General features: G+C 41.1%; 1 protein-coding gene and 1 long non-coding RNA gene across 2 annotated transcripts in view; one reads left to right on the plus strand and one right to left on the minus strand.

Annotated features, from left to right (window-relative positions):
* The window catches only part of LRMDA (leucine rich melanocyte differentiation associated), a 1,032,219-nt gene that overhangs the window by 251,093 nt on the left and 754,179 nt on the right, over positions 1-26,947 (plus strand). The window lies entirely within an intron of this gene.
* On the minus strand, positions 1,196-13,128 carry LOC122492891. The gene is made up of 4 exons (XR_006299782.1): positions 11,702-13,128; positions 2,072-2,201; positions 1,848-1,974; positions 1,196-1,480 (listed from the first exon to the last, which is right to left on the minus strand). It is a non-coding gene; the product is annotated as an uncharacterized LOC122492891 (long non-coding RNA).

Here is a 26,947-nt window from a genome sequence, read left to right on the forward strand (position 1 = left end):
GTGTTAGCAATATCCTAACTGGATTTGGAAGTTATCTCTCTTCCAGGTCATGTTTTGATAGAGCTAATAATGAAAATAGCCAGTGAGCTGGTGGGTGCTGAAGGCAGATAATAAGAATTTCAGAACTGTTATAATCCCTAGACAAACTGGATTGCACCTGTGAAAAGGGGGAACAGACTCAATGAGCTGAATCATGTGCCTAATTGGCTCAGTCTTTACAACACAAAACTAAAGGCTAGTCTTTAAAAATGTACTTCTTATGCACTGGTGGTGATGGAGTAGTAGGATAGTTTCTTTGCTGTTCTTTGGGTCACTGACATTGACCCCTATTGTTCTTGACCCCACTGCTCCAGTAGCCTCCTAGAGGGGAATTGCAACAGTAACTTTTACTTACCTCTAATCTGGTTTCCATATTGCCTCAGGTCATGGCACTCTCCAACTGGGCATCTTCTAGTGGCTCCTCTTAGGTTCAGAACTCTTACTGTTTGCAAGAGTTTCTTGTGACTCCTACCCTCAGCCAGATCACATATCGTATGCAACTCTTTTTTCTGTGGAAGATTCTGTCTTGTGTTGGGGTCCTTGCCCAGGCCCTTGCTACTCCTTTACTCTACCCTGTTCATTTTCATCTAGCTGATGCCTTTGCATCCTTCAAGTCTCTTGTCAAATAAGGAAGCCCCTCCTTGAACCATGTTGACTGGTTTGGCTTCCCTTGGTGTATATTGCTCCCCTAGCATCCTGGATGTCCACAGAAATTTCTTCCACTTGTATTTGTGTATTCAGTGTCTGTGGGCCCTGTAAGACTTCTTGTCCCTGAGAAGTCACTGCACAGTACCAGGCACAAATAATGGGTGCTCAGTCCATCTGCCAGATTAATGACTGAGGCTTTTCAAGAGAGAAGGAGAGAAGGTAATGTGTTTTGTATTGTCACAACCAGCAGATTACCTGGCACCCAATAAATGTTGGTTGAACTGAGTTCAATGGAGAGGCCATAGACCAGGTTTGCTTTAGGGGCTGTGACCTGGTTGCAGAGTATCAAGCCTCATCCCCTTTACCCCATTCCAGTGAGGCCCGGGTCTGAATTCCTTTAGAGGTCAACTGAGGATGGGTGATGGTGGTAGTAATGGGGCAGATTATATATCAATTGGTGTTTTGAAAAATAAAAAAGACAAATATACAGACTCATTAATAACAAATATTTGCAGACATAATGAACTTAGAACATTTTATTGCTGTGTTTTTGAAATGTGAGAGAGAAACCAAAACATAAGAAGAGACTGTTATCATGGTAACCTTTGCATTCTGTTTGCAACCTTAGCCTTCTTGAAAGATTCCCCTATGAGTTGTGGTTATAGTTTTCAAGTGTATGTCTCGTTTTTGACCTGGGAGTGAGAAGAATAATTTTTAGGCAATGAAAATAAATACTCACCTGACTAGTAAGTACAGAAATGGGTCTCAGGGCTTTGGATATCAGCTCCACCATCTGAAATGTAAATATCTCCTGAAATTCCCATTTAAGAGCAGATTTCACCTGCAAGTAGACTGTTATATCTTCCTGAAAAATATATACACCCTAGTGAGGGAATAAACACATCATTACACTTTCATGACAGATAAGCTCAGCTCTGTTCGGGTGTAAACTCATTTTTCTTGGGTTGACCTTTAAATAGTATTGTGCTATTGTATGGGATTTAAATCAATAATTTTGTCAAAGCAAAATATACTGCAGGTTTTTTTTTTTCTTTATCATTTAAACAGTTCTGTAAACTCTCAAGGAGTAATGGATTTCAACATGTTGTCCCCAGGAAGGGAAGGGGGGCGGTTACAGGAAGCCACATATAAGAACTCACTTAGTGGCAATGAGGCAGAAGCTTGAGATGGCTGCAGATCTGAGACAGTTCCGTTTTTCTTTCAGGCAGCTCAGGTGGGGGTGCTGGTATGGGCTGTAATTAGTGGTGTAATACCCTTTCTGCATTCCTGTTATAGAGCAACAAAGTGTCCCAGGTGTGAGGAGGTTAAAATGAGAAGTACCCAGTAGTTATGAAGCAGCAATAATGAGTTTCCTTCTACTTACCATGGATTTGTGTGATATACAGCTTGCAATTAAGCATGGCTTGGTGATTCAGTGATTAATGTATATACAGCTCCTAAAGGAGGGAAGCCGCCCTCCCGTCACATCCTTCATGATGTTTACAGCTGGGTACCTATTAACAGGAAGATGGAAAGGGCCATTTACAATTCAGTAACCTTTATGACAGTGAACTCTTTAATCAGCATTTTATTTCCTTTGTAACACTTTAGTCATCTACAAATGTCAGAATAAAATAGGGCCATGAAATATTTAGGATCGGCATGTGGAAATTGACTTCCCTTGATTTAAGCTGCTGTGTCTTTTCATTTTGTTGTTTTGGGAGCTTTTACTTTTATTGAAAGACAATTTATAACTAAATGCTCCCAACAGTGACTGGCATTAGGGTAGGAGGAATTTCAGAGAGCCAAGTTCTGGTTCTATAAAATGTGTTGATGCTTGCTATATTGGGTAATAAGTTATTCAAATAAAAACATTAGCGAAGGGTTTGCATTTCAGAGCAGTGTTTAGCAGAGGTACAGCAGACTCTGTAGAGTTTATGACAAAATACCCCGACATATTTTAGAAAGGTAATTAAGTATGAAGTACATCCATAATAATTTAAGTCAGTTATAGTGTGTACCTGAAATATGCATTATTGTCTCACATTATTTTCTTAGTGGGATTCTGGGACTTTTTCAGCTCAACAATAACCACCTTTCAGCTTCCTTGTATTGTTGCAAATGTATGTAATATGTATTAGCAGAATTGCCATGTTTATATTTAAAAACCTTTAGACAGTAATATTGTATGAAATGATTACATTATTTACTTGTCTTTTGTTAACTCATTTTAAACCATTGAACCCAAACATATTTCAAATTACATGTTTAAAAAAATTAGTCTTGGACCATGGCATGCTTTAAGAATTTGGTATCATGCAGTATTGCCCTCCCCCTATCCCCAGAGGTTCGTGGTCACCATTTGTTGGCCATGGGATGAGCGTCAATTTAGGGAGATAGTGATAGTTTTTTTCAGGAGAGAATCTTTGTCTCATGTAGGTCGTCTAGGACTGCATTTCACACTTTCCTACAAGATACTGGGAGGGTGTTAACTTTTCTGCTGTATGGACACCAAGTAATCAGGACCAGCATGGTGTGGTGGAAAGACCAGCAGCCTGAGTGCTGGTTCTCGGCCCTGACAGGAACTTCCTGCCATGAACAGGTTCCTTATCTTTAACTCAGAAAGCTAAGGAACTGTAAACTAAACTGGTTGATTGGACCTGGTGTGTTTTCAAGGGAGCAGTGAAGAAGAAAGGGAGGTGAATACATGGAGAATCAATTAGGACCTGAAATTCAAACTGCCACAAGTAAAGTGTTTCTGTACCTAGACTACATAGATATGCAGCCTAAAGAGAATGTCTTTACCTAGATGACAGAAGGAGAGCTGCTGTGAAAAGTCCAGTCATCTCATGAATTTGTTGCTGCTGAGTTAAGCTGTCTATTGAAGGACTTAACACAGAACAAGACCCCCAGTGTTATTTTCTTGTTTCCTTGTATTCATGAAAGGTCAGGGTCTCCAGCTGTATTCTGATAACAAAGCCCCAATCTACAAAGTATCAGCAAGTTGTCTGAGTTGGAATGTTTATGAAAATTAAGGTATTAATCTCCAACTTGAGAGTTGTCCCCACTTAGTCCAGAGAGTAAGAAACAGGAGGGAGATCCAAGGACCAGAAATTGTATGCTGGCCAAGGAAAGGGGTTCAGAGATTGGGATAGTTAGAGGACAGCTTTTTCTTGATTTTTTTCATTTCACCTCCTTGTCTGATTTCCAGCTGTTGTCAACAGCTTGCTTTTGAAATGGTTCTTTGGGACATTCAATGGATGGTAGCAAGTAAAATCTTACAAGGGGCTTCAAACTTTGAAGACTGAAGTTTTTTTTATTGAAAGGGAGTGGCTGAATGACTCCATCAATGAGGCTGAAAGTATGCATGTGTGATGGTAAAGTAATGGCTGGAAGAGCAGTTTGCACCATGTAAGGGGATAGCTGGAAAAGGCATGTGGGCAAGTTGGCCCAGGAGGGCAACGTTTCAAAAAGACTTTGGTTCCATCTTTGCCCACCAGCTCACTAGAGGTCCCCACAGGGGTATCTTGGATGACAGGAAGCAGTGGGAGCCTAAAAAATCTTGGTGGCTATAGGTTTTGTTCCCAGATTTCCAATTTTTAATTCATTTAACTTCTTGACTTTTGAGTTTTTAAAAATGATTATTTATTTTGAGAGAGAGAGGGGGGCAGAGAGAGAATCCCAAGCAGGAATCCCCAAGCTGATAGTGTGGAGCCTGATGCAGAGCTCGATCCCACTCTGAGATCTGAGCCGAAACTAAGAGTTGGACGCGTAACTGAGCCACCCAGGTGCCCCTAAAATTGTTTTAAAATTTAAGAAGTGTTATCAAACATAATCATGAAAAATTTGAAAAAAAAATGGAAGAGTAAAAACAATGGTCTACTTCTGCCCCATCAGCCCAACTGTTATTATGTGTGCTATATTGTCTACTTCCAGAGGCATAAAGCAGCATAGTTGAAATGAGAGTGAAGTGTCAGTTTTATGTTTGGCTTTTTTCATGTTACATTAAATAATATGCATTTTGCCATGTTGCTTTGTGGTCTTCTTAAAATTTCTTTTTGATGTTTATTTTTGAGAGAAAGAGTGTGAGCAGGGGAGGGGCAGAGAGGAAAAGAGACACAGAATCTGAAGCAGGCTCTAGGTTCAAAGCTGTCAGCACAGAGCCTGATGTGGGGCTTGAACTCACAAACTGTGAGATCATGACCCGAACCAAAGTGGGATGCTTAACCAACTGAGGACCCAGGCACCTTGCTTTGTTGTCTTATGATCATCATTTTTGATGACTGGAAATTATTTCATCAAATAAACATTCCATAACTTAAAAAATAATTTTAAACATTGTTAAATCTTATTATGGGCTGATTAGTTTGTCCTCATATTTTTTTTTTTTCCATAATAACAGTATAATGTATGTCTTTGTGCATATGAATTTTTGGTAATTTTGTTTATTTTCTTAGGAATAGAGTCCTTATTGGGTTGAAGTGATTGCACTTTATTGCATCACCTACCTACTTTTAGCCCCAAATCTCTTAAAAACCTTAGATAAATTTTGTCCAAGTTCTTTGCTATGTATATGCTTTAGATTAAAATTATTTTTATAAGAAGCTTGTGTTTCTGTAGAGAATTTTGGATATTTTGAAGAGGATCTAAAGTCATGTAGATGATACCATATTCAAAATTCTGCTGTAGTAGATGGCAGAAAATTAGGAAAAGTCAGACTGGGATAAGGACTGACATCTGTTGGGCATCCAGAATATGTTAAGCACTATCAAGCATGCTGATCTCATTGAATCTCAAAGCAATCCTGTGAGTTGAATATTAGTAGCAGTAGCTCCCCCCCCCAGATGAGGAAACTGAGACTCAGCAAGGTCCAGTGATCTGCCTGAGGTCTTCCAACTTGTGCAGAGTTAGAATTTGAACTCAAGTCCACCTGACCAAAGCTCGTGCTTGCTCCACTCTGCCATGTAGTCTTTGTCTTAAAGAAGGGTGGGTAGGTAAAGCATTAGTGACACCACACTGTCCTCTAAGATGAACATAAAATGGTGGTCCTTTTCCCTTTGTAATCTCAGAAATTTATTTTAGCCATTGGGACCTACATTTTTGTAACGATTCCTATACCCTTTGGCAGAGCCATGTTTGTGCCCTTTTCTCAAGTGACAAAACATGATTTTGTTTTAATGCCCAGAGGTGTATTGGCTAAATGGGGCTGGCAGCACATTCAGGGGTTGAGATGGAGTGTGTATGTGTGTGTCGGTGGTGGGGGTGGGGGCGGTGGTGTGGTTCTGGGGAAGCCGGAGCCCGAACCCTTTTTGCCCTATCAGATTTTACTGTGCTCCCTCTGTGCTTTCCTGAAGACAGTGAAGGAATGGGGATGTGTCAGGGAGAAGACATGGCCTTGCTTAGAAAAGCCATTTTGGGAACTGTAGGTGTAGAGCCCACCCAGACAGAGGGATGGTCTGAAAGAACTGTTCAGGTCTTGGAGAAAGCCTTCCAGCTACCCAGTCAGGAAGAGTAGGAAAACAGGAATGCTCAAAGAGAAAAGTTCAAAGTCATAATATCTACGGATACCTGGCAGATTTGGTGGTAGGGTTCTGGCCGCCCTGCACTGCGGAGCCAGTGAGTGATGGACAGGAGAGGAGGTGACCAAGCCAGCAGTCTGGGAAGCAGGAATGGCTGTGTGATTCAGTCTTCCTCTTGCCTTGGCCCTGGACAGCAGTCGCCTCTCCTTTGATGCTGTGAGGAAGCTGGGATTATTACTACATGGGGTGGATGGTTTTCTACCTCTTGGTTCGCTTTTAAGTAAGGCAGGAGGGCAAATGGGGTGGTGAGAAGTTGGGAGGGTGTTGGCCACTGATGTTTGTAGCCTGGAGCCTCTAGGACCCTGCCTCTTTGCTGCTGGTACTACGTTTCAAATGAAGCCTAGAATTTCTTCCTGTTAGGGGTGGGGACAAGGAATCGGTGTTGGGTGTTTTTTCACCCCCTGATGATTAGGACATGTTAACCCACATTCACTCTGCTGCTTTCCCCCCTCTCGGTCAGGATTATTTAAATGTTTATCCTTCCTTCCTTCTTGACCTTTCTTGTTCAGTCCTAGTTCCCGGGTCCTGCTTGTTTTGTGTTTCATGAGCTTAGCAAACCGTGGCCTCCAATTCCCTAGTTCTAGTGTTTTCACTTAAGATGAGAAGTGATGAGCCAAAGGTTTCAGGCTCAATCCTTGAGCAAAGGGCCGCTCTGACAGGGATTATTATTTATTTGTCATCTTGGATGTAATAAGCTGTAGGTACAGCTTCGAGAGCCCTTGATTTATTGCGCTGTCTACTGCCACTAGCGGGGCGTCTGCTCCACCGTGCAGGATGAATACCACACTGTCAGCTTCGTCGATCTGTCTCCACCACTGCTCTCTCTCTCATAACACATTCCCATTTCATGCCAGAATACATAAACAATCTTTCATTATTTTGATGCCTTTTTCATATTTGTTCTTTACAGAACATAAAGTTTGAATTTATGGGTTTCCTTTACATTATTTCAACACACTCCACCATTTTCCGGGTTTGTGGTTTAACTCTCAGAAATTGGCTGCCAGGTGATTTAGTTATTTTGGCTTTCTAGTTTTATAGTTATTTAATATCACAATGCCAGATACTGAGAAAATGGAGTGCATGGAGGGTGAGGGATTTGCAGTGTAGGCTCTTATCATCAAGGCAGCATGATCAGAGGGATGAGGTGCGGGGGTTAACAACAAGGCATGGGAGACGGGAGATCATTTGCTTATTTTTAAAAAATCCCATCTCAAAAATAGTATTTAGATCGTGGCCAGCCCAGGTTCCTTGATGGAGCTTGAAAGGAAGAAGGGAACATCCCACCACTGCTGGGGACTGCCAAGGTTTTCTAACTTGCGGGTTAAAACACCTCACCCCCAGCTTTTCACATGGCAGCTTCAGTTCTCTTGATTTTTACCTATGTTCTCTTCTCTGCTGCTTGCATTAATCCTTGCTCTCCCTTGGTTTTTGCTTCTGCGTTTTCGAGACTCAGCCATATTGCCTAATTTTAAACAATTTTCCCGTTATGATGTTTTGTTCCCCAACTGATAAAAGAGCTTGTGTTTGAAGGCATTTGTTTAGGACTAGGAAGTTGCGGCCTCTTCCCTCCCCCCCCCCCCCCCAGTAGGAGGATAGGCTTGGAAAATGGAGGGTATACCTGCTGATTTATTCACTTACTTGTACTGACCTATTTTCATGAGCCACCCCCCCACCTCATTTTAGTCTTACCAAATTTCATCATCTTAATTTTAACCAAACGGAACAATTATATATATATTCTCTAGCTTGGGTAGCTTCATATTTTTGATTTAAAATAAATTCCCTCCCTCCCCCCCTGCCACCCCAGTTATTTTCCCTGAAATTAAATTGTCAGAGAGACAACAGAAGAAATTCATAGAATAGATGGCATTGTAATGCCCATACTGGTGATAAGGACTTGACATATGTGCATGAGAGTGCTGTGTGTGTGTGTGTGTGTGTGTGTGTGTGTGTGTGTGTGTGTGTTGAGGTGTGTTGTCTGTTGACAGGATATGGGCCAGTCTATGGAGGAGCCTGGCGAATTTCACTTCATTTGGTAGTTCCTGGCACATACGAGCCACTGATAGGTGAGATGGTATTCTGGTCAAGGTGAATTAATTGTGTGGAAGTCATGGCATTTGGGAAGTTGACGTCCTTTTCAGTGACAGTGCTAGTTCGCATACCGTGGCTGAAATTCTGGCTCCTTTAAGGGAAGGTCTCTTGCTTACGTGCTCATTTACGTGTGCTTGTGCTTGCCCCTTTGAGAGGAAGGGGCTCAAGGTGAGAGATGCTCTGCTGTTGGAAAGTTGTTTTGAACCCTGTCTCCTCCCTAAAAGACATTAATGAATGTGGATTTGAATGCTATAAATGCAAGATAATTTTGTCACTCCTCGCTTCCCTTGGCCGCCTTCATTAGAGAAGTGGGGACTTTGCTTAGCTCACATCACATTGTACAGGCCTGTTGTGGCTGGAAGGAAACCCTAGTTAATTAATATGAGAAATTTGTTTTGTGTCCCTGGTTAAAAAGACGGTGCAGGTTGATGTTGTCAGCAGAAGCCGCTTGTCACTTTGACCTGTTCTGTTAAGTGTTTGATGTGTTTTCTCAGAGTAATCTGTGAATAACATTATAGCCCAGCCAGAAGAGAAACCGAGGGAGCAATAGCAGAATTAATATCTGGGAGCGTTGATAATTATATATCAGAATCTAATTTTTAGCACAGAAAATGTGTTAATGACAGAGAGGAAAACAAAAACCACTAGCTTCTCCCAGCAGGCCCCAAAGTGTCATTTATTATTTCTCAGCTGGATATCTATCAAGTTTATGGGTTAATTTTTCTGTAGACTGTTATTTATGGGTTTTTGTTTGTTTTCAGCCATCATTACTAACAATACGGTTAATAGCAATCATTTGTTATCCAGCACTAGGCGTGATGCCTCAGATGAGAGCACTGAACTGAGAATACTCATTTGGTAGCTGAATAAGGCCCTGACAGGGCCCATTTATAACAAGCTCATTCTATAATGTCCATCCTATTAATAAAATTTTGTTGCTGTCTAATTAGAGATGTCTGATGTGTATAGTAGCAACGCAGAGGAGACTTTGTGCCGCTGCCTTTTCTTCTCCCCTTCCCCTGGCCTCTTGTGTCACAGCCAAAGCCCATCTGGGCATGTGGGTTTGAGAAAACAAAAGGAATGAGGAACTAGCTGTGGGTGAAGGTTCTGGATTAGATGTGTGACAGTAGTGTTGAGTTGAGACTGGAAACCAGGGAGGCCTTGCTGGCTTTCCAGTCCTCTTTTCTCTTCATTCTGTGCTTGTACAGCCCTGGTGAATAATTTGCCATTTGCTTCCCAAATCCTTCTTGGTATGAGGTGTGGTGGCCACAGGATGCTGCTACTCATTTCCTAACACACACCAAAACTTAATCATCCAAGCGAGTACTTAGCTCTTCAGCGTCGGTGCCTTGAAAGGCAACACATTTATTCCCGAATCACTAGTGGCCTTCTGGAAACTTCTCTTGGTTTGTTTGCACAAGTCGTTTGTTGCATTCAATACAAAACCAAATAATCTCCCTGAATAAGAATTGGGGGTGCTGTACTACAACACCCCTCTCAATATTTTGTGGTCATGCTTTGGATAGAGAAACAGGTTAAGTCATTTTTATCCCAGAGGATCTTTCAGGTTTTCTTTAATTACAAAGAAGCTTTGGGGCTAGGTAACTGGATGTGCCCATCTCTTGGGCAAAGAGTTGGAATTCTAACAGCCATTTTTGAATCCTGATGGTCCTTACTTGGCAGTGGGGAATGATTATGATTTGGGAAAAGTTGTTGAATGGCTGGGCTTCTGCTTTCTACATTCCAAAAAGCAGGACCAATCCCTGGAGAGTGGTTTGGTGGTGAGGATAACGTATATGAAAATGCCTTGTAGGTAGTAAGACCTTCAAAATGCTAGTTGCAATTACCAGTAATTACAGAAAAACCTACCCCACTGAGCTCCTTTATTTTAAAGTCATTTTAAGCACCGTTGTATAAATAGTTTTACTAATTTAATTGCTCATATTTCAAGTGAAATTCTGCCTTCCACTCTAAGAGTAAAATTTAAAGAAATGTGTAACATTGAAAAGTTTTTTCTCATTCCGATTATGGCTTATTGTGAAGTTTGCCCTCTTTCTGGGGGGAAAAAAGAGGAGTTGAGAATTCAGGGGAAAGTATTCTAATAATTCGGCAGGTGCTCAGAATTCTACATCTTTGAATTAAGAGCACACAATTGGGCAAGTACACTGAAGAATGTTTTAAAATAGTTTTGTTGCTAGGTAACTATTTTCCTCTTCAGTAAGCCCCCCCTTCGAAATGTTTTGCAAATGATCTTTTGAATAAGAACAATCATCTAATATATTTTTCTCCCAGCCTATCTGTTTGATTTTGAAGGTAAAACTAAAAAAACGCTGCAAAATTTCCCTCCCTAAGCTGGCGATGAAAGTGTGGTGTAGGGTTGGGCTTACACAGGCCTGGGTAGTCTGCTGGGTTTTTATTCTCCTAAACTGCACTTGACTACAGCTTATCAACCCTTAATTAGTGCTACATTTTCTCCCTGTGATTTCTATTGATGTGTGGTACTGGAAGCTGGATTGAGCCTCCACCTGACTGGTGTGCAAATTGTTCTAGAAAATTCAGCAAACATCTCTCTCCATTACCCACCAACCCCTGCCACCCTATTTCTTTCCGCCCCCACTCCCCCTGCATTTCTCTTTCCTTGTGTCTTTCTCTCTTCCATTCTCTTCAATAGAGAAGGTGAAAAGCAGGACGATAGGAATCAGGTTGAGTATTAGTGTTTTTGCTGGCCTGTGCAATAGAAAACGACAAGCGTCTGACTGGGTCCTCTGTCAGCAGATCGGGAAGCAGGGAGGCTGCGGCAGGCGGGGGCTCCCCCGCGGCCTCGGGATGGCTGCAACACGACTGTGAGAGCTGGGATGAAGTCAGCACTGACAAAGTGAGGGGATTGATGGATGGACAAAGCAGGGAACTGGATGTGAGAATGGATGAGGGCAGAGGGGGAATTTAACACAGACAAACAGAATGAAAGACAGAGAGGAATTGCCTGCTAAAGTATGCCCGCCCTTAGATCCCACAGCAATTTACTCACTGCTAACTGAACACCCAAGGATTGTTTGCATCTTTGCAGATTTTCCTAGCCGCCAGGGCAGAGGGAAACTAGCAGATTCCAGCTAGTGTGTGCCAGGCTTTCTCTTTCAACCTCCCTCTACCCTCCTCCCTGCCCCCCCCACCCCACTACATTCACTCTCATTTAATTCAAACTGAGCGGCTGATTATTTCCAATAAGTTCACACAGTGTTGCTGCAGAATACATTTTCTTCCCTTGCCATTATTTTAATGTTTCCACTAAATTTGCTTTAATCAGTTATTGTTGCCTTAGTGTAGTAAATAATAATATTTACCTGCTCCTTTTGAAAATGATGTTTCTGGAAGGAGATCTATTGTTGCTTTATGAAGGAGTGTGATAGCCATGATAACACATGCCTCCTTTGTGCAGGAAAAACTTAAATGTCTTTCTACCTTTGTCCAGTCCTTATATGTTAATGAGTGACTCAATGTTTAATGCTTGTAACATTTTACTTTAAGGTAGAAAGTATGCTCTAACTCAAACTTGAATATATTAGGTAGAGAAAGAATTTAAGAGAGAAGATCTCATGTTAAGTGTTATTACAATTAAATTAAAAAAAAGAAAATAATTGGGACAGAAAAAAGGTGAATCTAATTTTCCCCCCTGAGGAAAAGGTATAGTACTGCCTATGCTATAATAGGTTTACTATTTACAGAACAGTTATTTCAGAAAAGAAGAGTATGGTCCAAAAGCTTTTTGAGGTTTTTTTTTTTTTTAAATAATCAGTGATTGTATGAAGCAATAGAAGGTAAATCAAATTATTATAATTGAGTACCGTTCTCAAAGGTATATTTAGGATTTTGTTTCATTGTATGAATAAAGAAAGTGATTTTCTGAGACCGGTTGGTTTAGGACTCTTCGATAAGAATTAGTGTTATTAAAATTCTAAAAGAGAAACATAAACAGCCCCCCACACACCTTGTTGGAAAAGTAAAAATTATCCCTAATTTAATTCTGTCCACCTTAGGAGTGATGGTTCCAAAATGAGCCATTGTGTTTTTGGTACTTTCAAGGAACCCAGGATCTTAGGAAGCTTGGAAAATCTCTTGTTCATTTTGGAATACACTGAAGGAAACTTTGTATTTCAGAGTTGATGTTGATGGGTCTAATACATCCTTTACTCATTTTCCGTCCAAAAATAAAGTTTGTTTTTTCCTTCTTCCCCTCCACACCCCTTCCTCCCTTTCCCCTCAAAGAAATGGCCCGGAAAGACAGAGTCTCTGCTTTTTTTCCCCTCTATATTACAAAAAGATTTTTTCCCCCTTACGGGTGCTGGTTTACATGAGCACACACCCGGTTTTGAGACTGATATCTTTCTTGTGACATACCTCCAGAGTATACCTATTTCCTCAGTTTCTGCCTAGAACCAAATGTCTGAAGTAGCAACACGGTTCTAAGAAATTTTGGCCCAGAGTGCAGTATCAGCTGCCTTCACAATTAAAACAGGGTCTTGGGACAAGGACTGTTGACTTGGTAGAAATGATGAATGAGAGTTAAAAACAAAAAATAAAAAACAAAAACAAAAACTGAAATTAGTAAATTGTCTATTGCATGGAGATCCATGAGACATATTTTTAGGTATGGCATGGATTATCTGTCACTCTGTTGATGTTGAAAAAGTGGATTTTTCACCCCACTCACACCCACCTTCTTTTTTTTTAATTTTTATTAAAAAATTTTTTTTAACGTTTATTTTTGAGACAGAGAGAGACAGAGCATGAACAGTGGAGGGTCAGAGAGAGGGAGACACAGAATCTGAAACAGGCTCCAGGCTCTGAGCTGTCAGCACAGAGCCTGAGGTGGGGCTTGAACTCACAGACCACGAGATCACGACCTGAGCCGAAGTCGGACGCTTAACTGACTGAGCCACCCAGGCACCCGACACCCACCTTCTTTGTGCAGATGAGTCTGTGGCAGCCTGGAAGCCGTGCCATCCTCCCGTGTACATCCGGCATCGTTTTGGGATAACATGGGTTCAGAGCTGGCCAACCACTTGGGTATTATACATTAATTCTGGTATTGAGTAACTTTTCAAAGGTTGAAAAATTTGACAAGTGATAAATTAAGTTTGCTAAAGCTGGCTCACACATGGCTCAGAATTACAGATCCATGTAACAGGTTGTTTAGAGTTATGGTCCTTTTGTAGTGTGAAAACCTGTAGTCTCTAAGGTGATCTTGGAGACTTTTGGGAAAAGGATGGTAACTTTCCTCACATGTTGACCCCTGATTTGTGGAGGCAGATTAAGAGCTGGTTTCTTTTTGCCGTTATTTGTCATAGCCAATATACCAGCACATCTAATAACAATCGCTTCACCTGCGCTTCCCAGAGGCAGAGTACAGGTGTCTTAGGCCCATCTCCTTAGAGATTCTGATGCAGGAGGGGGACTTGATGAGATCCATGCTTAGGACTCTGACAGGTGGTCCAGAGAGATGATACCTTTCCCCTTCTGTGTTCCGTTGGGGTCAATCTGGATAGTTCTGGTATATCACTCTAAATCTCTCAGACCTTTGAACTTAAAAGTCGGATGGGTAATAAACAAAAGAATGTTCACTCAGTTTTATTTTATAGTTGTAATTTATTTCAACCCTTTTCTTATTATAAACAAAACATGTTTACCATAGAAAGTTTGTAAAAAAAAAAAAAAAAAAAACAAAAAACAAAACAAAACTAGAAAATCCCCCCAGAAGTTACCACTGTTAATATTTTGTTATATATCTTTCAGTCTTTTTAGATAAAAAGCATATACACATTACATTTTAGAGACTATGATCATTCCCTAATCTTTTTTGCAACTTTCGTATGTATCAATATATATTTTTAACATATTCTCATATCCTCAATAATTTATCTGAAACATGGTGGCTAGTGGCTGCCCAAGGTATTTGGTCCAGTTTTCTTTACCAGTCTTATTGTTTAGGCATATAGGCTACTTAACCTTGTTTTCTATATAATTAAAACTGCGGTAAACTTTGGTCTAATTGGCAATTAATGATAATTTGGTTATTCTTTTTACAAGTAATGAGAATTAAATTGCCTTTCTTCCGTCACTCCCATCCATTCATCCATCTATCCATTGCTGGTTTATGAACACTTGATTTATCATGGCTTTGGAAGACCAGCATTTGCCCCACATTAATAACTTCTTCCTGGAGCCTTAGCATAAATTGTTTTTTAAGTCACTGCAGTCTTGTAGTATTCTAAGTACTATTAGTGTTATGATCATCTATTTTAGAACTATCCTATCTCAATGCTAGAAGACATCCCCAAAGATTACGCCATCCAGTAGTGAAGGTACCATTTTTGGGGATAAGTAGGAGGCTTGCAGGGTGAGGATTTCAGCAGCACCTTCTATAACCAGAGCAGTTACCCTTTTTGGGTTCGATGTCAGGTTTTTTGTTTTTTTAAAGCAAGTCCTGCTAGATAATTGATCTAGTCTAATTCTATTCTTATAGATGAGGGTATTAAGGCTTAAAAATGTGAAGTGACTGACATCTTTCACAATTCTCTATTCCCTAATGTTTTATATTTCCTTTTATTGGCATCCCTACTATCATACTCTGTTCCATCAGTGAACTTAGACTCCTGAAATAATGAGGCTTTTTCTCATTCAGTGAAACCTCCTTCCATGTTTTTGGGTCCGACAGAGTGATCTGTTTGTGCCTATTAGCACAGAATTACCCTTATGTATTCTTTTGCTGTTCATTTTCCCCAAACACCCACTCATGTAGCAAATATCAAAAATTGCTATCTGGAGAATATTCTACAAATTTTTGTACTGGTTAATTATCAAAGAGGGATGTCCATCCTACTTACATGTTCTGTTCCATTCCTGGGCAGGTCGAAACAATTCTGGGACTCCCGTTTGCTCAGTTACAAGAATAGCATAGACCTTGAGTGAGTCAAGATCTGTGGGTACTTACAGCTCCAGTTTTGGGTTCAAGGAAAACACTATGAAAGGAGTAATATGAGCTTTACAAACTGAAAGTACTCTTGAGAGATCATGTGGGGTTTGAATCATCATGACAGGCATTATGAAAGAAGTGGAATTTGAGCTGGCTCTTAAAGACAGTGTTTAAAGAAGAAGAGGAAACAGAGACCATTGCAGGAGGGGGATAGTGTGAGCAAAAAGCTGGGGGCAGGAAAATAGGGAAGAGCAAGGAGAACTGTTTGCTGGCATGGCCAACATGGTGGAGAATTAGGACGAAGAGTGAGGCACACCAGTGAATTCCATTTCTTTATTCATTAATTCCACAAATATTTGAGTGTATTATGTGCCTCAAGGAGCTTATATTTTACAGGGGGAAGACTGATGGTAAACAAATACATGCACACACACATATGGTGTGTGGAGCATATGTGTGTGTACACTTCTCCATAAGTATGGAGAAGATGAACATAGAGACTAGGGAATGATGAGTGTAAGCAGACAGCTCTTTGAGATGGAGTGGTCAGAGGAGGTCTCTTGCATAACCTAATATTTCAGCAGAGACCTCAGAGATGTGAGGAAGGATGCCATGGGGATATTGGGAAAAGTAGGGAAAATGTGAGTACCAAATCCTGAGGTAGATGTGGAACCTATTCTGTGGCAGACACATTGGTGGCTTTCCCAATAACACCTCAGTTCTCCCTTATGTTTGTGCTCACATCCCCATTCATGTAATTAACCCTTCGTATCACTGAAGGACCTTCATGTCGTGGAATTATGGAAAGTACTTCCTCCCCAGTCTCCTGTGATTAGTTTGGGCACAGGCACGTGATCCTTTTATGGTCAGTGATCATCAGGTATAATCTGCTATATGGTGGAGATTTCTGGGAAAGTTTTCCTCTGTGAAAAAGAGAGAACATTTTCTGGGTGTGGTTGCATCTACCTCTGATGGCTATAGCAGCCATCTTGCATCCCTGAGTGGAGGTTTTGAATTGAAGGTGGCAGAGCAGAAAGATGGAAGTATTTGGGTTCTTGGTGATATCATGAACTGATGAATTAACCCTGGAGAGCATCTTACCTTTGGACTTCTTTCATTGTTATATAATAAAGCCTTATGTTTAAGTAACTTTTAGTTGCATATTCTGTTACTTGCAACCTAAAGCATCCTAGAGAGTATAAGAATCATGGAACAGTGTTCTGTTCCTGTGATGCATTTCATTTAAGATCTGCTCAAATGTGGGGCTCAGTCGATTAAGCAGCCAACTTCGGCTCAGGTCCTGATCTCATGGTTGGTGAGTTTGAGCTCTGCATCAGGCTCTGTGTTGACAGCTCGGAGCCTGGTTTGGATTCTGTGTCCCCCCTCTGTCTGCCCCTCCCCAACTCACACTATGTCTTTCTCTCTGGAAAATAAACATTAAAAAAAATGAGAAAACAAAAGATCTGCTCTAATGTTACCTTGTCTGAAAGACCCTCTCCAACTCTGTAAAAAAAAAAAAAAAAAAAAGGACAAAGACATAACCTCAACCATGACATTGATTAAAAGTCTTGCATATGCTTAAGTTCAAGCTACTGGATGGCCTCAGTCTGTGTTTTGTGCTTGGGAAAGGAGACCAGGGGAGTTCCACAGTGACATTTGGACGAAGTCTCCCTCTCCTGCTATCTCCTCACATGACTGTTGCTCAAGTCCATGTTCATAAATGGTGATTTCAGGAGCCCATTTGCTCCACACAAAAGGTGAGTGACTCCATTTATAATAAATCTCAGTGTGGTGTACATGGTATCATTCCCTTCATTTGACCTTGGTGGAACAGGCTGATGCGGCAGTGAAAAGTATGATATGAAAAATGAGTGAGCAGAGCAGAGTGAGTAGTGAATCAGTCTTGTGTGTGATTAGCTGTGAAAAGTCTCACCAACATGCCTCAGAGTACACTTTCTCTTTTCTCTCTTTTCCCGTCCCATCTCTCCCCATAATACCTTGTCAGCCACCCCACAAGTGAGCTTTTCTACATGTGACTGCCTTGTCTTCACTAGCAGTCATTATCCTTACAGGGCTTCCTGGAGTGTGAACTCTGGGGTAAGGGAAAGTGGGCACACAGGAGGAAAATCTTTTTTTGGCCGGGGATGGGGTGAGGGGGTGGTGGGAGGGGGGAGGAGCAGCAAATGGAGCTTAAGCCTTAGGGAGTCCCTTCCTGGGGGACATTGAGAAGACACAAGTATGACAGAATGATTTTGTAGGCATTGTAAATCTGCAATTATACCGGAGGACTCAGTGACTCGCGTTTGAGGTCTCCATCAGTTCCATTTGCAGAGTCAAGCCCTATAAAAACAGGGCGATGGGATGGTAAATCAGGTTTCCTGGGGAATCGTGGGATCCTGCCATAGAAAGCTTGAGCGCATAAAACGGAAACTTGCCTTTAATGGCATGGCTCTTATTGCCATGCTGCAGAGGCCACCTTGGTGGTACATGGAGGTGCTCTTGGAAGAGAATTCGTGGCTGCAGTTGATCTCTCTGGGGATGCTTTGCTTCATTGTCCTCTTGATGTGACACCTGTGGGCCAGGAGGCTGTTGTGGGAGAGGTGTGGGACATGATGAGTAGTTGGAGATGCATCATCGGGCTAACCTGACTGGACAGCTTCAGTTAGCTGTTCAGTCTTACGGCAGAACCCACAAATATTGCTATCCTGTCCTTCCAAAGAGAGAACATATGGTCATTTTAAGGACCAGCAGAGGGTAGAGTGTTCATCGAAATAGGCACCTGCTAGCAATTCCTCCAATGGGGGTTAGGAAAGTGACCTTCATACCTTACTTAGTTCTTCTCCATGTGTTCTTTGACCACTGGGTAAAACTTCAGTAGTTGAGATACTTGGGGCCAAGGTTTGTCCTTACTGGACCAAAAATTAATTTTTAGATTTTTAAAATGTTTTATTGCCTCAAAATGAGGTCTATAGCTAGTAAGGGAGTCTTAGAAGATGTGTTAAATCAACTACCCCTACCCCTGCTGCCTCCTAAACATTGTGATTAACTTTTTAATTTTTTTCCTGCCTAAATGGATTTTTCTTAAGGTGGTCAAACCTTACCCTGGAATCTTATTTGCACCATTTATTGTGTGTCAGTTGCCACAACCATGCTGTTCTAAACAACAACAACAAAAAATACTCCAGCACCTAGTGGCACACAGTGATCCGTGTTTTTTACTGCCCACAGAGGTCTGCAGATTGGCAAAGCTCTGCTTCATGTCTTAGGTCTGTTTGTCTGGAAGCAATGGACTCTCCAGTCTAGCTCTTCTGATTTCAGATGTCAGAGGTTCACAGAGGGACAGAGGAAATATGTGATATGTGATCCCTTAAGGTGTAGACTCAAAACTGGCCCATTGTCCCTTCAGTCCACATTCCATGGGTATAGTGAAATCTGTGGTCAAGACCATTATTAGTGGCTTAGGGATAAATACTCCACTGGTAGGAACCACAAAATGACATGGCAGAGGGCATAGGTACAGGGAAGGGGAGGAACTGACAGTAATCCTGCAGTGCACTATTTATTTAGTCGACATAGAATGTATTAAGCACTTGTCACGAGCCTGATTTGGTTCTCCATCAGAAATAGGACAAAATTCAGCTTCAGTATTGTTCAAAACTTGCAGTGCCTTAGGTGAATTAATAAGGTTTTACTAGAAAAATAGGTATTTCATAAAAGCATATAATAGAAGTAGAATTTAGAAACATGAGAATAATATATGTTGAGCATCCTTTCCATCATTGTGTGCTCTTTGTTACTGTACATGTTAACAGTCATGTTTATGAATGGTTGTAGCAGACAAAAAGATAAATATTTCAAAGAGGACAAGTATCTCGGTCAATAACCATTTACTTCTATTCCAGGTCTTGGTTGTTAATTTTGGTTATGTGACTGACTTGAGCTTGTAGAGTAAAGTGAAGCAGGTTAACAAATCATCAGAAAGAGCCCTAAGAGAATAAAAAGAGAAATAGATTAGGGTAATTTTTCATTTGGCATTCATTTCCCCAAAGATAGAGTCATACAACAAACATTACAAGATTGACAGTTGGGTAATAGATGCATAACATGTCCAAACAGTTAAGGTGTTCTTCAATTAACACCCACCCCTGTAATGCCATCTGGACTACTGAGTGTACGAAGGATGTGGGAAATTTGGCAAAAGTCCAGAGGAACTGTAGAGATAACAATAATTTGCAAAATGATATATCTGAAGAGCTTTATGGGGTTGGCATTATTTGCCTAGAGAAGAGAAGCTTGGAATGATACTCTGCCGGTGCACCAGGGTGGTTTTATGTGAGCAGGTAACCAGCTGCTCTCCATCTTAACTAGGAAGTAAATAAAAAGGAAAACGTTGACATTTCAGCTTGTTCAAATTATGTTAGACCTACATTTCACTTGTTAACTTTTGTAGTGGTGACCCAGGGTTCTTTGCAAGTTGTGGAGTGTTTCTCCAGAGAGGATTTAATTCCCGCCCCCCCCCCCCCCCCCCAACTTTTATGTGGGAATGACGCTCCTTTTCTTATAGGTGATCATGTATTATTCTCCCAGGAAGGCCGGGAGTTTGAACCTTGCTGAAAATCTGTTTCTGGATGTTGAAGAGAAAGTGGGGTTGTGCACAGCCTTTTAGGATTTCTGGCTGATGTAATGAAGGTGGTATCCCTTAGTCTTGTTTCATCTCCATGTTGTCCTGGGAGGGCCATGATCTATTCAGTCTACTCCGGAGCTCTTTCATGGAGAGCTGTAAAGAGTGAGAACTTTAATTTCTGTCCACTTAAGCAGTTGATTTATAAGCTGGATATGGGAGGAGCTGATTTAAGAGTTTTGAGGGGGTTCTTTTGCCTGTGTATTTTAATTTTTTTTCATGTTTGTTTATTTTTGAGAGACAGAGAGCAAGTTGGGGAGGGGCAGAAAGAGAGACACAGAATCTGAAGCCGGCTCCAAGCTCTGAGCTGTCAGCCCAAAGCCCGAGGCAGGGCTTGAACTCACAAATTGGAAGATCATGACCTGAGCCAGAGTCAGCTGCTTAACCCGCTGAGCCACCCAGGTGGCCCTTCTCTTTGTATTTTAATGTTGGGTAGTTCATATAAAGGCCTCATGAGTTAGAGACAAGAGCCCAAAGAACCTCTTTGCATTCAAGCACACATTTACAATGTCTTTCTTCTCTATTTAAAATAAAACACAAAAATGCACAAGTGGCAAATTCTTTGTGTTGTTTTCTACTTAACCTTGAATTACCATACATCATACTCCGAGATTGTTTCCCTAAATTCGCAGTAATATAGATTATTGAGTTTGCTTTATCCTGTAATCCAAAGTCTGAGACGTCTGCAGCAACGCATCAAACCTCAGTAAAATATGAAAATTATATACACGGGAAGGAAGGAAAAACAAGTGGCGTGTAAACTGGTAGGTGTGGAGACAGCATGCGTGCTGGAGACCTGGGGTTTTATTTCTCTACCACTAGTTGTGTGACTGTATGTGACCCACTTAACAACATGTCTTGGCTTCTCTGCCTATGAAATAAAAGACTTGGATTAGGCCAGCTCATGATTCTTTTTGCTCTGAAACCCTTTGATTTGTGATTTGTGTTAAAACTCTCTTAGAGAAGATGCCTCAATTTCTTAGGCCCATTCTGTGCATGGAAATACTCTCCAAGTATTAGTCTTTATTCAGCTTAACTGAATGGTCTTGTGGTTAGTTAAGGAAAGTATGTTGACTTCTGAATTCAGAGGCATGGATAGCAGCATTGGGACCATCTCTTCCACTCCTGTATTCTCTGCTTATGTGGCTGATTGTGCCATCTTTTCCTGTTAAGTCAAAACTCTGCCTCCAGAATCCTGCTCATCACAGCCTGCCACTGCCAAGGGAGCAGAGTTGGCTCTTGAGATGAAACCTCTCTAGTAGCCCTGGCCTGGTTATGTGTAGATCTCTGAAGACGTGACCGGTGTGTGCTGTGGGATCTAAGAGAAAGAGACACCTCCTCCAAGGAGCTTCCAGTCTAAAGAAACAGGCAAGGAAGCATGAGAAATGGGTCATGGGCTGGAGTTAGTTTGGATTTTCATCAAAGAACAGCTCTGTTTTATCTCTGTAGTCACATCTTATGGGTACAGAGAATGCTGTGGAAGATGGGTCGAAACGATTTAAGACACTTTTCAACAAATACATACTTGAAAGTCAGTAGTCTTTTGCCTCACCATTTGGTGTTGGCTCCGATCTGAAGCTTTTTGCAATTTACAGTATGTGACATTAGCCTCCGAACTGAATCGTTTCAAAGCTGCCCAAGCCATGGGAGTTGTCAGTTAGTGCCGTGGATGGCTCTCTGCCCTGAGTCTCTTTGAAGACCAGGCTGAGAGTGTGTGGGAATAAGAGTAATTTTGTATTTGGTGAGACAATGAAGGTAATCATTTTTATATGTGTGTATATACAGTATAAGCACGATGGATGTATAATTTCCATGTATTTATAAGGTATTTATTATTCTATGTGCCCTATTTGAAATGTATGGTGAGAATGTGGTGAGAGAGAAAAATATATTAAGACGAGGGGTTTCATTGCATTCATAAAAGGCTGTTGTCAAATCCCTTGACTTTTTACAGTGAAAGAAAATGTCCCTCGGGATAGGGTATCAGGGTTTCTGGATGAATTCTTGTGGTGTAACCTAGATCTTTAGAATGCAAGCAGCACTGCTGAGGCACTGGGCTCATCTCTCTGTTCCCAGCTCGGCTCAGTTATGCACAAAGGTCCTTCTCTAGGTGACATATCATGTTGTATTCCAAAGTACACTTTCTTTTAATTTACAACTTAATTTTCAACCTAATTCAGAAGATTGATACTATAATGCTATTTGCAGAAGTATTGAAATGTCAGTAAGTTTTATTGTAGTAATAAAGAGTATTCCATATATCACACACTCTATAGGGATCCTTGCTTTTTGCATAGATCTTCATAGCAACAACCGGTGGCTAAATGCTGGCAATCATTAATTTTTAAAGAAGACATGGTTATGACGAGTTGAGGAATTAAGACTGGTGGTGAAGAATGAACTTTAATTTTTTGACATTTTTTTTTGGTTGCATACTAAGGTGAGGCGACAGCAAGATGATAAAAAATGGCCCAAATCCCAGGTTCCTAATACTTAAAATGCTGTCTGCTCATAAAAAGATTTCAGTTAGGGAGAGGCCATCTTTGAGCTCCTCGTAACAAATGGGTATCAGTGGCCCATGAAATAATCAATGCCACTAATCCATCCTAGGGCCTGCCAATATGTTAATGGCCCTGGTGCATCGTTATTGCTACAAGACCATAAATCATTCCAGTACCAGAATGCATCGCTGTCGAGGCCTCAAACCCCTTGCCTGGAATAAAATGCTGTCTCCTAACAATTAATGTCCAAACATTTTGCAGCTTTGTGCCTTGATTGTTTTCAGATGCTAAAAAAGTAAGTAGGACAGATTGTAAATCAATAAAACTATAAGACAAAGTGTTTTAATAATAGGAAGGTTCAGAGTAAATCATAGTTTTGTGTTTATTATTGCTTTTGGGGTTATAAATAAAGAGTTACTTCTACCCAGCAAGGCTACTGAGTTAACATGGGGGTACCAAGTCCAGGGTAACCTCTCTGAATGGGGTTTCCATCTGTTTCGCCATCCTGAGAAGCAAAACCAGGCCAGCTGGAGTCACACACCCAACACGGTATTGTAGGGCAGTGTTTAGTATACAGTGGCTCTGTTTTGGGGTCAGTTCAAAGTAGCTCAGCATAAAATCGTTCCTTTGGCAGCATCACGCTTCAAATAGCCAGTATAATGAGATTTCAGTGTGGTTATTTATTTGGCTATGGTGACATAAGTGATGGGATAATTTTAAAACAGCACCCCAGTTAGTTTGGGGTTTGTGGGAGCTTTCATTCTTCTCTGTCCGGCCTGGTAGGTTGACTTTGGCTGTGCAAATACACGTGCTGACCTGTAGGCAAACTTAAGAAGATCTCATTTAAGAAACGGTTGCATTCGATTGATCCGTTGTTTTTGGTTGGTGTCAATTTAGTTCACTGTTGAAGGTGTTGAGAAACACGCTGGTAAGTCATTAACTCCACCTTCTATAGACAACATTTATTTGTGCCCATTATGGTGTTACTTGTCCTACAACTATGCTTTCAGCATGAACCTCTATGCATTATCCAACCTGGGAAGGTGGGCTTGTCATTTGCTTGGGAGCAGTGAGCCAAAGGGAAAACAGTTTGTGGGGTTTGCCATGAACTGGCTGATGTGCTGTGTTGACTCCATCTTGAATCACACTCTGCGTGCAACTGGGGAGGTTTGTTAGCTGAGTCCATTTCCTATGCCAAGCTGGATGTGGTAAAGAACCAACAAAACAAGCAACGAAGTGGAAACAGTAGAATATGGGGTGGTGAATCCCTTTAGTTTTTGGCAACAGCTATGATGCTGAAAAGATCCCGTGTTCCCACACCATGCCATGATTTGTTATGCTCCAAGACACAAATTCAGCAAGTGTTGTGTGGAAGGAGAGGGAAGAAGGTCTCAGTCTCCAACTGGACACCCCATTCTTGTAGTTGTATGTCCCTGGCGCCCAGCTCTGGTGGGTGTTTGTAGTTTATTTTGGTGCTCAGGAAACAGCACAGGAAAAGGCCAGAAAAACAGTGGCTCCATATAGACAGAAAGACAATTAAAACTGATATGACTCTTAACAGAAGTGGCAAGATCAGGCAGGATGGAAGTAATTTATTCAACGAATTGTCCAAATACATAAAATTGCATTGATGTATGGTGTAGCGGTGGGACAGTGGAAAATTTGATAGTTGTTTCCGTTGTATGAATTACTCAGACAGGATGCCTTTGTGAAGTATGGGGGTTTGTTTAATGTTCTGACAACAATTTAGATCCTGTTATGGTTATTGCAGTGTAATGCTGTAGTAAAAATTGAACATGACACCCCAGCAATTTATTATTTGTATGTTTTTTAACCTTGAGTATCGGATTGTTTGTCCAAGCATATCCTTTGATTTGCCATGAAATTTATTGTTGATAAAAACAATCAGATTTCCATTAGACGCAGATACATACATATATATATACATATATATATGTGTATATATATATGTATATATATATATATATATTTGCCATGAACCATAGATTTAGGAGAAAAAAAATTCAAACTAGGCTACAGGACTTATGACAGGTAGACTCATGACATTATATGGTAATTCAGCATGAAAGAATAATTGTGACACTCTACTTGGTTGTGGAGTATAATCGTGCTGTGAGGTTCAATTCACTGAAAGGCCAAATTATCTTCAACTACATTAGTCTGACAACCTATAATGCTTTGCAGAGGCAATTTGTAGACGTTTCACAGAGTGCCAGCAAACAGGGCTCTCCATTATCCTACCCATTAACAAATTTGTGTAGGAAAAAAGTAACTTTTCCATTTTCTTGACTGTTTTCAAGCTTTGCAACATAATAAATATCTAATAGTAGTATTTGCATTGCCATATAGTCTCTTAGTTTTAAAATTTATCCAAGGGATGGTGGGAGAGATGTATCTCTTCAGCTGTGCGGCCTGAGAAATATTGATATTTTCATAGACTTAACTAGAAGCATGGTATAGTAGAGAAAGCATGACAGGAGTCAGGAGGCCTAGATTGTGGTTGCAATCACCCCAGACCTGTCTCCTGCCAGCTTTTATGAACTTGCTCACTTTGAACCTCAGTTTCCCTGTCTCTAATTTGGAATTATGATACTCTGATCTAGGAATCTCTGTGTGAGTGTTCAGATAAGTGGTTCTTAGTACTATTCCTAGCCACTGGACCATTAATTTAAAATTCAGGAGTAGGGTACTGTCAGCTGTTTTTGTACTGCTGGTTTTAGGGAATGGAGCCACAAGGTGGATAAGTGTGAGGTTCGCTCGGCTCTGTGATTTGGGTAAATTTTCCCTCTGAGTGTGTGTTGCTTGATTACACCTGTCTGTGAATGCCTGTCTGCGGAATGGAACCCAGGGCTATGCCACAACAGATTGTTTTACTTTTATCATCTCCAATATAGAAGAATGAGAAAGCTACTACTCGTGTGCTGTAGAAATTTAGGGACACAGCATATTTGATGAACTTTTTAGAAAAACATTCATAAATCATGTCAGAGGAGTTCTAAAAATGTTGGTTATGTACGCAGGTGTTTCTGCATGTGGGGATGTGCAAAGCTGTCTGGCTCAATGTCCTAAATGTTTAATAGGATTTTTTTCCCATTTCCACCTGGATTTTGGGAACTGAGAAAATCTGAGCCCCTCTTTTTCCCCAAAGCCAGCACCACTTCTGTCTTCTTTCAATTTGTTCCTGTGGTCCAGTACTTACCTCTAGAGGTGGGCACTCCTGGATTGAAATGAGACTTCACAGGAGCAATAGGTTTGCAAAGCAAGGCTGGGACAGCAGAAGTGGCTGAGGGGCCTTCCTCTTCTTTGTCTCCTTTAGCTCAAGGGGTCCTGTAAAAGGGTCTCACACCTTGGGAATGAATGGGCCTGGGGATAAATCAATGTCTCCATCTCCAGTAATTGATTTATAATTTATGGTTTTATGAATCGTCAAACTTCCTGCACCATTTTTGAGCGGGGATTGTGTAAATCACTCTGTGTCACACAGTGGTATTAGTCCCAATGTGAGAGACTTGACCCTTCATTATGACAGGCCCGTTAGGTTCTCATACCTGCTGCTTTCAGAGGAGGTGATGGCTTTTCTTAAGGGTAGATTCATCTTCCTAGTAGAGTCTAAGAGGTGCACTGTCCTTGTGCTTGTTCCTGTTAACTTGGTCTAAATTCCAAGCCATTACAACAGGATATTTTAATAGTAATCTCAGGGACTGTATCTACTCTTGTCTGGGTGAAAGCATTTTTACTTGATTATGAAAGTGCTTTGAATTTTCGCAAAACTTAGAGAACATTTCTAAACTTTTAGAGTAGAGTTCTTGAGTGAGTGGTAGTAGTTGAATATTTTTCCCTTCACAAGTTGGAAAAAAAGTGCATGTGTGTGTTTGTGAGTATGTATCCCCTGCCCTGTGGTCCTGTGCTCTAGGGACTTGGGTTTCCAGTGTGTGGCTCATCTGCAGAGGGACTCTGAAGAGTGTGTAAACAGTGTAGTGTGGTCAGTCACCATTACTGAAAACATCAACTTAAAGTTGATGTACTATGGTGGTGAGGTAGTCCCCTCCTCTTTGGTATAAAAGATAACTTGTGTGTAGAAGACACCAGTGAAAGCAGGACAGGCCCCGTTAACAGGGGAGATACAGTAAGCATGAATGCAGTTATAGTGGGGAAAATTCATACAAAGAAGCAAAAAAGTTGCAGTGGGGTTGTTGGTGAGTGGGGGTAATGGATTATTTTGTAGGTCTGGAGTCCCAGTGGTATAGTTAAGGACAAGCTGGAGCATTCATGTTTACGCATAATGCTCTCCAGTGTAATTTCGGCTGAACTGTTGCTGACTTACTTAGCATTCGTAGGTCAACCACCTGCAGAAAGGGCATGTAGGTAGATTATTGTTGACTTTATGGTTATAGAACCTAGCTAATCAGTGTGC

This window comes from Prionailurus bengalensis, chromosome D2 (genome assembly GCF_016509475.1).
Source record: "Prionailurus bengalensis isolate Pbe53 chromosome D2, Fcat_Pben_1.1_paternal_pri, whole genome shotgun sequence".
In the NCBI taxonomy this organism is placed as follows: Eukaryota; Metazoa; Chordata; class Mammalia; order Carnivora; family Felidae; genus Prionailurus; species Prionailurus bengalensis.